This window comes from Delphinapterus leucas, chromosome 11, assembly GCF_059928025.1.
Source record: "Delphinapterus leucas isolate spDelLeu-1000000601 "Yukka" chromosome 11, BTC_Dleu_Yukka2, whole genome shotgun sequence".
Classification (NCBI taxonomy): Eukaryota; Metazoa; Chordata; class Mammalia; order Artiodactyla; family Monodontidae; genus Delphinapterus; species Delphinapterus leucas.
Genome location: NC_143139.1, coordinates 97716464 through 97728704, shown reverse-complemented (window position 1 = coordinate 97728704; position 12241 = coordinate 97716464). Strand labels below are relative to the sequence as shown.

Here is a 12241-nt window from a genome sequence, read left to right as displayed (position 1 = left end):
TTGCCTTTGGGCTTCCCCGTCTAAGAACCGACTCTTCACTATCTTTCCTCATTTTCCTGTCGAATGACTTTTTTTTCTTATTGATTGGTGGGCATTCTCCATACATTCTGTCTGCTAATCCTTCCTGGTTATAACTTACGCAATTATCTTTTCTCATCTTCACTCTGGCTGGCCTTCATTTTATGTTGTGTGTGCACATGTGTGTGTGTGTGTGTGTGTGTGTGTGTGTGTGTGCAGGAGTGCAAAGAAGTTCACCATATCGATGAACTGAATTTATCAATCCCCTCCATGTAGCTTGAGTTTTAGGGTCTCGTTTAGGGGATGCTTCCTAACCCTATGGTAAAAATGATGTACTTCTACACTTTCTTCTAAAGGTTTCAGAATTTTGCTACTCACTCTTAGATCTTTAATCTATGTATAATTGATTTTTTTTTTTTTTTGCGGTACGCGGGCCTCTCACTGTTGTGGCCTCTCCCGTTGCGGAGCACAGGCTCCGGACGCGCAGGCTCAGCGGCCATGGCTCACGGGCCCAGCCGCTCCGCGGCATGTGGGATCTTCCCGGACCAGGGCACGAACCCATGTCCCCTGCAACGGCAGGCAGGCTCTCAACCACTGCGCCACCAGGGAAGCCTGTACAATTGATTTTTGCATAGCGTATAGAAATAAATATGCCACAGCCTTCAATACAGCAGGGAAAAGTAAAAAGAATTAATGAACTTGAAAAAAAAGAATTAATGAACTTGAAGTATACCTGAAAAAATTATCCAGAACACAGTGCAGTGAGAAAAAGTGACAGAAATATGAAGTAGACTGAGAAACATAGATAATGTACAGAGATCACAGACTGAGAAGGAATAATAGCCTGGCCGCTGTGTTCCAGAAGCGTAGTGAGTGTGTGTGGCTGAGCAACACTTGGGATGTTTATTGACAAATTTCCGGAACTAATGTGAGAGATCAGTCCTTGAAATCAGGAAACCCAATCACTTCCAAACAGAAGAGATAAGAGAAATTCACACTCAAAGTGGGAAAACTGGAGGGAGGGGGAGAGAGAGGGAGGCAGCAGGGGAGAATGAGAAGAATGGCTGGTTCTCACTAGCACAAAGCACGGTCTGAAGACAGTGGAAAATACCTTCAACATGCAGGAAGAAATGAACTACCTCTCCAGCAAAAATGCCTTTTAAGAATGAAGATAAAATAAAGACATCTTCAAACATTCAAAAAACCGCAAGGGTTTCCCCCCATGGGCCTTCGTTAGAATTCAAGCAGAAGAAAGTGCTTTTGAGTGGAAGGCCAGATGAATAAGAAACAAGGATGAGCAAACACAGAGGTGAATATTCGGGCAAAATTGATTATGTAGAAAAACAACATTTCATGGGGTTGTAAATTTTGTATGAGTTTACATTATCCGTTAATAATAGAGATCAGAAAAGGAGTGATCACAGTTAAAATGGTTTAGGTTCTTGTGTTGTTTAAGATAAAGAGTAAACCTTGCGATGAATCTCAGAATTCCTTATTAAAATTACTAGAGTAATGACTGAAGGAAGAAAAATGGAATATAACTTCCAAATTAATAAAGAGAGAAAATGGAAAGAGGAAAAAGAACTTAATCCAAAAGAAATCAAGGAAGGATCGAAAAACACAGAATTGGTGGGACAATTTGAAAGCACCTAATGTGTTGGCAGAAATGAATCCAAATCGAACTATAATTACGATAGATACAAATAAAGTAAACTTGTAAACTCTACAGTTAAAAGATAAAGATTGTCGTATTGGATTTTTAAAAAATCTAGCTACGTGCTATTAACACGTATTAACATGCCCTAAGATATAAGGGCATAAAAAAATGGAACGCCACTCACTAAAAGAAAGCTTATACGTGTATCGATACAAGACCAATTGATTTTAATGTAAAACATTTTACTGGAGATTAAAAGTGCCACTTATAATGATAAACAGTTCAATTAACTAGGACTATATAACAATTAAAATGTTGTATGTACTTAATAATAGACCAACAAAACATATAAAACAACAATTGACAAAATTATAAAGAGATAAATTCACCAATGTTGGGAATTTTAAGATACCTCTCTCAGCAATTGTTAGATTAAGCAGAAGAAAATTTAGGAAAAGTAGAGAATAGTTAAATAATAAAATCACTAAACCTTATCTAAAGTTTCGTATATATATATAACTATATATATGACTGTAGACATATATATAACTGCATAGACAACTGTAGAATACAAATTCTTTTCAAGCACACTTGGGCATTTATGAAAATGGACCATGAACTGGATCATTCTCTGATCACAATGCCTTTAAGTTTGAATAAATAATCTCTAGATAATTAGAAAAGACCTAGGTTTGGAAATAAAAAATATACTTCCACATAATTCATGGCTCAAAGATTAAACTATAATGAAACTTATAAAATAACTGAATGAAGACAAAATACTAAATATCAAAACTTGAGGGATGCAGTGAAAATAGTATTTAGAGGGAAATTTATAGCCTCAAATGCTTATCTTATGTGGAGGGACAAACAGGATTGTCTAGCAAATGGCTCTGGACATTCGTGTGATCTACTACAGATATTCCTGTGAGCAGCGGCTCTCCTTCTTCCAGCAGCACAAATCCAACACCTCACTTGATCCCCAAGGCTAGCAGCTAGCATTCCAAGACAATCCCCCACACAGATAGTGTTTACTCTGGGCTTCTCGCCGCCTAAGCCCCAAGAGTGCGTTCTCTGCAGCCATACTGGTTCTTCATGCCTGACTACAAAAAGATGGAGAAGCGGGCAGGGATCATGCCTCCCATAAAATGTAATCCATGGCATGTCCAGCAGCCCAGCTCAGGGCTGAGAGAGCCCCTGTGAGGTTACCAGAGTACCAGGCACTGTGAGTCTTTTCTTACCAGCCTTGGACTTGAGAGATTCCTCAAAAAATCCTGTCCTTTAATCCCACACAGATGGAATTGTGGTATTTGCCTTCTCCCTCTTTGCCATAACTCCACAAGAAGAAAGGTGAAAACTGATGAGAACAAATTAAATGAGAGAATGTAAAGGAAAGGGAAATTGATCAGGATTACCACCCTCCAAAGGGCACTTAACGCCATGCAGCAACCACCTTCTGCTCACCCAGACCGTGATTCTCTGACTGTCCTAGAAAACGGTTCTGCACTTGCTTCTCTTCCTCAAATCTTCATCTCCTCCTCTTCACCTCTTCATCCCTCTCAGCTAATGACCTTCCTTCTTGTTAGGGGCTGAATTGTGTGTCCCCTCCCCCCAGATTTGTGTGTTGAAATACTAACCCCTAGGACCTCAGAATGTGACTGCATTTGGAGACAGTGTCTTCAAAGAGGTGCTAAGGTTAAATGAGGTCATATGGATGGGCCCTCATCCAATATGAATGGTGCCCTTATAAGAAGAGGAGATTGGGATACATGCTCAGACATGTATCAGACATTCACTCAGACATGCTGAGTGAAACCATCTATAGAAGCTGTGGAGAGAGGCCTTGGAAGGAACCAACCCTGCCGACACCTGGATCTAACACTTGCAGTCTCCAGCACAATGGATTTCTGTTGTTTGAGCCATCCGATCATGTGGTACCTTATTCTGGTCACCTGAGCAAGCTCACACACTCCTTCTTTCACCAGGAAAATAGAAGCAACAAGAGGAGATATGCCATTAGCTCCTGTCACCTCACCTGCCCACATCCCACACCTCTGCTTCTCTCCTGTGACTGTGGAAGACTTCCCGTGCTCCTGGTGGACCAGCTCCTCCCCCACTGTCTCTAGATCCTTCTCCTACTGAGGTCCCTCCCCCACTCCACATCCTCATTCTGGCCATTCTACCATCTTTCTCTTGCTTCATCAATTTTTCCTTGGTCACATCAGCATACAAACATGATGTTATTTTCCCATCTTATAAAGTGGTTCTTGAGCCCGCTGTCTCTCCCTCCCCTGGCCACTGCCCACTCTCCCCTTCCCTTGCACAGTAAAACTCATGGCAAGAGGTGTGTCCGTACTCACTGTCTCTTAGCCAATCTCCCTCCTCCAATTTTCTCTCTGCCCAGGTTCCCTTCTCTTTTTTAAAACTTTGTGTTGAGAAATATAATGCACATACAAAGCACACAAAACACAAGTGTGTGCTTTATTAAATAACTATGAAAGGAAACATCCGTGTGATTACTACTCGGGTTGAGAACCCCTCTGTTGCCTGTAATCTAGAAGACTAGGCATGTTATCTCTTCCTCGTGATGGACCCTCTCCCTGCCTTGGGGTATTATTATCCTGAAGTTTGTAGTAGTAATTGTCTCATTTTTCTTAGCACACTTATCACCTAGTATGTACCCATAAGAAATAAAGTTAAGCCTTTCCTGGTTTTGAACTTTGTATAAAGAGATTATATGATACACGTTCTTTGTGTCTTCTTTCACTCATTACGATGTTTGGAAGACCCATCCTTGTAGGAGTAGCTCATTGATTTTCATCGCTCTGCAGGAGCAATTCTCAAAGTGGGTCCCCAGAGCAGCCGCATCAGTGTCACCAGAAGCCTTGTTAGAAATGTAAATTCTTGGGTCCATCCCAGACCTATTGAATGAATCAGAAACTCTGGGGGTGGGGTCAACCCTCCCAGGAGATTCCGATGTACGCTAAAATTTGAGAATCACTACGAAACATTATTCCAGTTTATTTTTCCAGCCTACAGTTGATGAGCTTTTGCGTTATTTCCAGTTCTTTTGCTGTTATGAACATCACCGCTACGGACAGTCTTACACAGGGTTCCCACAGCACTTGTGCATGAGATTTGGGGGCAGGACTTTTGCTCCGTCCATTTTCGCCTTTCCTGATACATGCCAAGATGTTTTCTGAAGGGATTAGTATCAGCCTGGCTCTAAGCAGAAAACAAAAGACACACTCAGTCCAGGTAAATGAGGAGAGTTTGATAACAGAGATGATTTATAACAGTGTCCTGAGAAGAAGCCGTGTTTTCATTAAACTGAAAAACCAGTGGAGCACGGATGTACTTGGGATTGGTTGCAGTGAACATGTTATTCTTAGTTGCACCCAAATAATCTGTGATATTTTATCCATCAACAATGAGAAGTATTTTCATACATGCCATCTGAGAAATTAGGCTACAAAAATTTTTGTGACAAAGTTAGTATTGGATACAAAAACAGACCTCAGGCTCCTGGTGTTTCCTTTCTGGGTTTTCTGCGGCCATTAGTCAGACCCTTGAAATGTTGGTGCCTTAGAAGACCTACTTTGTACATCAACCTAGTGCCTTAGAATGGGATTGAACTTTCTGTAAACGAGTCGTCTAATTATTTTGTTACATTGTGTTCAGAATCTGCTGGAGATCTTTAATCAAAGTATTCATTAAATGGGTGTCAAGAATTTTGAGCTTTGAAACTTTAGCGAATTGTAATTTTTAGAAACAATCCTTGCCAACGGGGAAACATTGAAATTCATCTCTACAAAAGCAAGGGAGGAGCTGAAGGAATTAAGTGCTGAGCATTCCAATGTGTTCAAGTTCTGATTTTCACATTCCATAATTGTTTTTGGAATATCTCAACATGTGGGAAGAATCTTTTGGTGAGATTCCTAGTTTTAATTGGATAAATTTATATTCTGTACTGGAATGGGAGGAAATCAAGAAGGCCTACAATTTTGCAGTCTTTAAATTTGATGAAACACTCAAAAGAATAATAAACAAAATTTGAGGGAACGTTTTGGCTTATGAAAATATTTGTCATAGAACGGTAGCCTATTCTGTCAAAACTGAGTTAAAATGACAACTTATGGAGCTATTTGAGCTGGAATATTTATACATTCAATTAAAAAATAGAATTGAGGGACTTCCCTGCTGGCACAGTGGTTAAGAATCCGCCTGCCAATGCAGGGGACACGGGTTCGAGTCCTGGTCTGGGAAGATCCCACGTGCCGTGGAGCAACTAAGCCCGTGCGCCACGGCTACTGAGCCTGAGCTCTAGAGCCCGTGAGCCACAACTACTGAAGCCTGTGCGCCTAGAGCCCGTGCTCCACAGCAAGGGAAGCCACCGCAATGAGAAGTCTGCGCACCGCTACGAAGAGTAGCCCCCGCTCGCCGCAACTAGAGAAAGCCCGCACACAGCAACGAAGACCCAACACAGCCAAAAATAAATAAATAAACAAGTAAACAAACAAACAAATAAATTTATTTTAAAAATAGAATTGAGAATATCTTCCATTTACTAAAGTTTTTCTGAGTTTACCTGGTACCTCAGTACCCATAGGAAGAGGACTTTCTCAATTAAAATCTAGTCTACAAAGAAGAGTTGGTGGAAAATATCAACAGATTTAAAGTTATCATCACAGAATGCAACTCTAAGTAAGACTGCAAGCGATGTTATGACAAAACAAAGAATAATAAGACCATATTGAAAAAAAGAGCATTCTTCACAAAAATATCAGTGACATGGCCACAGAACAATATAATAAACTAATTCGTTGGGCCATAAACAAAGTTTCAGAAAATGCATTAGTTTAATTATCTTATCAACTTGTTCAGCTCTCAAAAGCATCCCAGTTTGAACGATGACCATACCCATGAGAAGACTTTGACACGGTGGCCACCTCTCCTCCTCCCTGAAGCCTATTCTTGGCTTCTGAGTTCCACGGTTTCCTTCTTCCCTTCTGGCCACTCTTCAGCAGGTCCCCCTCATTTCCTAGACCTCTAAACCATGGACTGCACAGCTCTCAACCCTTTGCTACTTTTTGTTTACGCTCTCTTCCTGGTCTGAACCACCATCTGTCTATAAATAACTTTCCAAGGGACCTTTCCCCAGAACTCCAAGATCACATCCAGAGCCAGCTGGATATTCCACTCAAAGGTATGGAAAACGTCCCCCCAGCTCCACTTCCAGTGATGTCCTCCCTAGCAAAGCCCCCTTCACATGCATGTGTAATAAACAATACAGAGAGAACTGTGTACACTTTACTCCATTCCCCGCAATGGTAACATCTTACAAACTCATGGTGCGCTATCACAACCAACATATTGACCTTGATAGAGTCAAGAAACAGAAGATCCTCCTGTTGCCCTTTTATAGCCACACCCACTTCCCTTCCACCTCAGTGCCTCCTGACATTTTCATTTCTCTGGGATAAGTGTCTGCAGTGCAATGGCTGGGTTGTATGGCTGTTGCACTCTTAGTTTTGAAAAGAAATTGTCACACAGTTTTCCAGAGTGGCTGGGCAGATTTGCATTCCCATCAGCAATGTATCCGGGTAATCTGCATCCTCACTGACATTTGGTGTTGTTACTATTTTTTATCTTAGCCATTCTCATATGTGTGTAATGGTATCTCTTTATGGTTTTAATTTTCATTTCCCTAATGGCTAATGATGGTAAACATTTTTTCATGTGCTTATTTGCCATCTGTATAGCCTCTTGGGTGAAATGTCTCTTCATCACATACTTGGCCCATTTTCTAATTGGGTTGTTTGTTGTTTTACTGTTGAGGTTTTTTTTTTTTTGCGGTACGCGGGTCTCTCACTTCTGTGGCCTCTCCCGTTGCGGAGCACAGGCTCCGGACGCGCAGGCCCAGCGGCCATGGCTCACGGGCCCAGCCGCTCCGCAGCATGTGGGATCTTCCCGGACCGGGGCACAAACCCGTGTCCCCTGCATCGGCAGGCGGACTCTCAACCACTGCGCCACCAGGGAAGCCCAACTGTTGAGTTTTGAGAGTTCTTTATGTTTTGGATACCCGTCTTTTGTAGCCCATTTTCTCCCAATCTCTGGTTTGTATTTTCATACTCTTAACAGAGTTCTTCACAGAGCAAAAGTTTTAAATTGTAATGGAGTCCAATTTATCAATTTTTCCTTTTATGGATCATGCTTTTGGTGTCAAATCTAAGATTTCTTTGCCTAGCCCTACACTGCAAAGATTTCATCTATTTAAAGTTTTATATTTTACATTTAAGTCTGTGATCCATTTTGAGATAATTTTTGCATAAGATGTGAGACAGATTAAGTTTTGTTTTTTTTTCTAAACCTATGAATGTTCAATTACTCCAGCACCGTTTGTTGAAAAAGCTGTCTTTCCTCCATTGGGTTGCTTTTGCATCTTTGTCAAAAATCAGTTGGACATATTTGTATGGGTCTATTTCTGGGTTCTCTATTCTGTTCAATTGATCTATATGTCTATCCCTCCACCAATATAATACAGTCTTAATTACTGTAGCTATATTACAAGTCTTGAATCGGGCAGACTGATATATCTCACTTCATTATTCTTTTTCGAAATTGTTTTAGCTATTTCCTTTAGCTAGTTCCTTTGCCTTTCCATATATATTTTAGAATAATCTTCTGTATATCTACCAAAAATCTTGGCTCATCGCCGCGGGGCGCGCCTGGGGTCAGGGGAGAGCGACCCCAGGGCCCTTTCGCCTGCCCACAGTTCGCCCAAGACTCGGGGCCGAGAGGAAGCGCTAGAGTCCAGAGTTCTCCCTGGAGTTCGCCCCGCGCCGCCTGCAGGACGCATCTGCCTGGCCCGGCGACCGCCGCTCCCGCCCACCGCCCTGGAGCGCTGAAGGACGTCCACCTGGGCCTGGCCCTGCCCGGCCGCGGCCGCGCTCGCCTGGCCCTCCTCTCGGGCCATTACATTTACTACCATTACGGCTGCGACGGCGTGGACGACCGGGGCTGGGGCTGCGGCTACCGCACTCTGCAAACGCTGTGCTCGTGGCCAGAGGGCCGGCCGGCGGGCGTACCGGAACTGGCTGCAGTGCAGGCGGCCCTGGAGGACATGGGCGACAAGCCCCCCGGGCTCCGGGGCTCTCGGGGATCGATCGGCTGTGTAGAGGCCAGCCTCTGCCTTGACCACTTCGGGGGTCCCCAAGGGCGCCCATGTCACGTGCCCCGTGGAGCAGCGCTTCAGGGGGAACTGGAGAGGCTCTATTCCCACTTGGCAGGGGCCGGGGGGGCCTGTAATGGTTGGAGGGGATGCGGATGCCCAGTCAGAGGCGTTGCTTGGCCCAGGCACGGAAGCCTACGTCCTGGTATTGGACCCTCACTCCTGGGGTGATCCGAAAAACCCCAGTGAACTACAGGCTGCTGGGTGGGTGGGCTGGCGAGAGGTAAGCTCAGCCTTTGACTCCAACTCCTTCTACAACCTGTGCTTGGCCAGCTGTGACTCGGAAAAGCAGCTGCCCACCCTGGACTGAGGCTAAGGACCCAGAACTGAGCCGGCTCTAGCGCTGTACCCGTTGAGCTACCCCATATCAAAGAGGCTGCCTGATGTCAGACCCCCAGGAAGTCCCAGCAGAGCCTGGGATCTTTGGTGTCAATAAAGTGGCAAGGCCCAGCGCCCCACCCCCACCCCAAAATAAATCTTGCTTGGGCTTTGATAGACACTGCATTAAACCTGCGTATCATTTTGGGGAGAACTGACTCTTTATTGTGTTGATTCTTCCAAACTATTTCACAGTGCGTCTCTTTCTCTATTTAAATCTTTTAAAATTTAAAATTTAATTTAATAAAATTTAATTTGATCAGGTTTTATTGTTTTCTGCATACAAATCCTGTACAAATTTTGTTAGATATACATCTATGTATTTTTGAGTGATTGTATATGGTATTATATTTTAAATGTCGCTGACCTTGTGTCCATTGTTAGCATATACAAATAAAATTGATTCCTGTATATTCACCTGCATCTTGTGACCTTGCTGAATTCACTTATTGTTCTAGGACGTTGTTATTGTTGTTTTTGGTAAATGCTTTGGGATTTTCTATGTAGACAGTCGGGCCAACTGCAAGTAAGGACAGTTTTATTTCTTCCTTTCCAATCTGAATGTCTTTTATTTCCTTTTTTTTCCTTTCCTCATTGCTCTGGCTAGAACTCCCAGCACTATGTTGAATGAAAATAGTGAGAGGGAACGTCCTGGCCTTGTTCCCATTCTTGGGGGAAAAGCACACTCAGTCTTGACCATTAAGTATAAACTTAGCTATTGGGTTTTTGTAGAAACTCCCTATCAAGTTGAGGAAGTTCCCCTCTGTGCTCATTTTTCTGTGACTTTTGATCATGAATGGCAGTTGACTTTTTTTTTAAAGATCTAACTCACATACTATAAAATTCCCTTTTAAAAAGTATACAATGTAGTGGGTTTTAGTATATTCACAATGTTGTACAACCATCAACACTAAGTCTGGAATATTTTCATCCCCCCAAAAAGAAACCCTGTCCCCTTCAGCAGTCACTCTCCCTTTCCTCCTTCTCCCCAGAGCCTGGAAACCAGGACCCTGCTTTCTGTCCCTATGGGTTTGCCTACAGAGGACATTTCATATAAATAAAATCATACAATATGTAGCCCTTGTGTCTCACTTCTTCCACTTAGCATAGTGCCTCCAAGGTTCATCCATGTGGTAGTACACACCAGTACACTCAGCCCTCTGTGTTCGTGGGTTCTGCATTTGTGGATTCAACCAACCGTGGATCAAAAATATTTGAAAAATTTCCAGAAAGTTCCAAAAAACAAAACTTGAATTGTCTGTGCATGGCAACTATTTAGATAGTGTTTACATTGTATTTATCACGATTTGTATAACATTTACATTGTATTAGGTGTTAGAAGAATCTAGAGATGATTTAAAGTATATAGGAGGATGTGTATAGGTTATATGCAAATACCATGCCATTTTATATAAGGGACTTGAGCACCCACAGATTTTGGTATCCATGGGGGGTCCTGTAACCAGTCCCCCGTGGCACTGAGGGACAAGAGTGTTTCCCTCCTTTTTATGGCTGATTAATATTCCGTTGTACTGTGATACCACATTTTGTTGATCCATTCATCAATTGGCGAACGTGCAGGTTGGTTGCTTTTTTTTTTTCTATTATGAGTAATGCTTCTGTGAACATTCATGTACAAATGTTCATGTAGACACGTGTTTTCAATTATATTGGGCATATGCCTAGGAGTGGAATTGCTGGGTTATATAGAAGCTCTATGTTTAGCTCTTTGAGAAACTGTTCAACGGTTTTACAGTAGCTGCACCATTTTACATTCCCACCAGCTATGTGTAAGAGTCCCAGTTCTTCTGCATCTTCACCAACATTTGTTATTGTCTGTCTTTTAGATTATAGCAGTACTGGGGAATGTGAAGTGAGATCTCATTATGGCTGTGATTAGCATTCTCCTAAAGGCTAATGATGTTTAATATATTTTCATGTGCTTATGTGCCCTTTGTATATCTTCTTGAGAGAAACGTCTATTCAAATACTTTGCCCATTTAAAAAACTTGGGTTACTTGTCTTTCTTATTATTGAGCTGTAAGGATTCTTTATATATTTTGGGTATTAGACCCTTGTCAGATATATGACTTGCAAATATTTTCTCCCATTCTGTGGGTTATCTTTTCACTTTTTTGCCAGTGTCCTTTGAAATAAAAAGTTTAAAATTTTGGTGAAATTCAATTTACCTATTTTTTTCTTTTGTCACTTGTACTTTGGTGCCATATCAAAGAAACTGTTGTCCAATCTAAGCTCACAAAGAAAATCCCTAGGTTTTCCTCTAAGAGTTTTATAGTTTTAGCTCTTACGTTTAAGTCTTTGATCCATTTGAGTTAATTTTTGTACAGGGTGTGAGGTAGGAGGTCTAACTTCATTCTTTGCTATGGATATCCAGTCTCAGAAAAGACTATTCTTTGGTCATTAAATTGTTTTGGCACCCTCCTTCAAATAAATTGACTAAATCTTAGGATTTATTTCTAGTCTTTCAATTCTATTCCATTCAACTATGCCAGATCATACATTCTTGATTACCATAGATTTGTAGATAAATATTGAAATAGAAGGCTCTGTTGTCAAGTGCATATATGTTCATAATTGTTGTCTTGATGAATAGATCCTTTTATCACTACAAAATATCCTTCTTTTTCTCTAGTAACAATTTTTGTCTTGAAGTCTGTTCTGTCTGATATTAGTGTAGCCATTCCAGTGCTCTTTTTGTTAGCTTGAGTGGTATATCATTTTTCATTCTTTTGTTCAACTTACTTGTGTCTTTGAATCTAAAGTGTGCCTCTTGTGGATAGCATCAAATTGGGTCATTTAAAAAATCCATTTTGCCAATCTCGACCTTTCAAGTGGAATGTTTAACCCATTTACATTTAATGTATTATTGATAATGTAGGATTTACATCTGCCATTTTGTTATTTGTTTTCTATATGTCCTATTTTCTTTGTTCCTC

General features: G+C 41.6%; 1 pseudogene; it reads left to right on the top strand.

Moving 5' to 3' along the window:
- The first annotated feature begins 8798 nt into the window (after positions 1–8798).
- LOC149748095 (ufm1-specific protease 1-like) lies at positions 8799–10117 on the top strand (annotated as a pseudogene).
- Positions 10118–12241: the final 2124 nt, after the last annotated feature.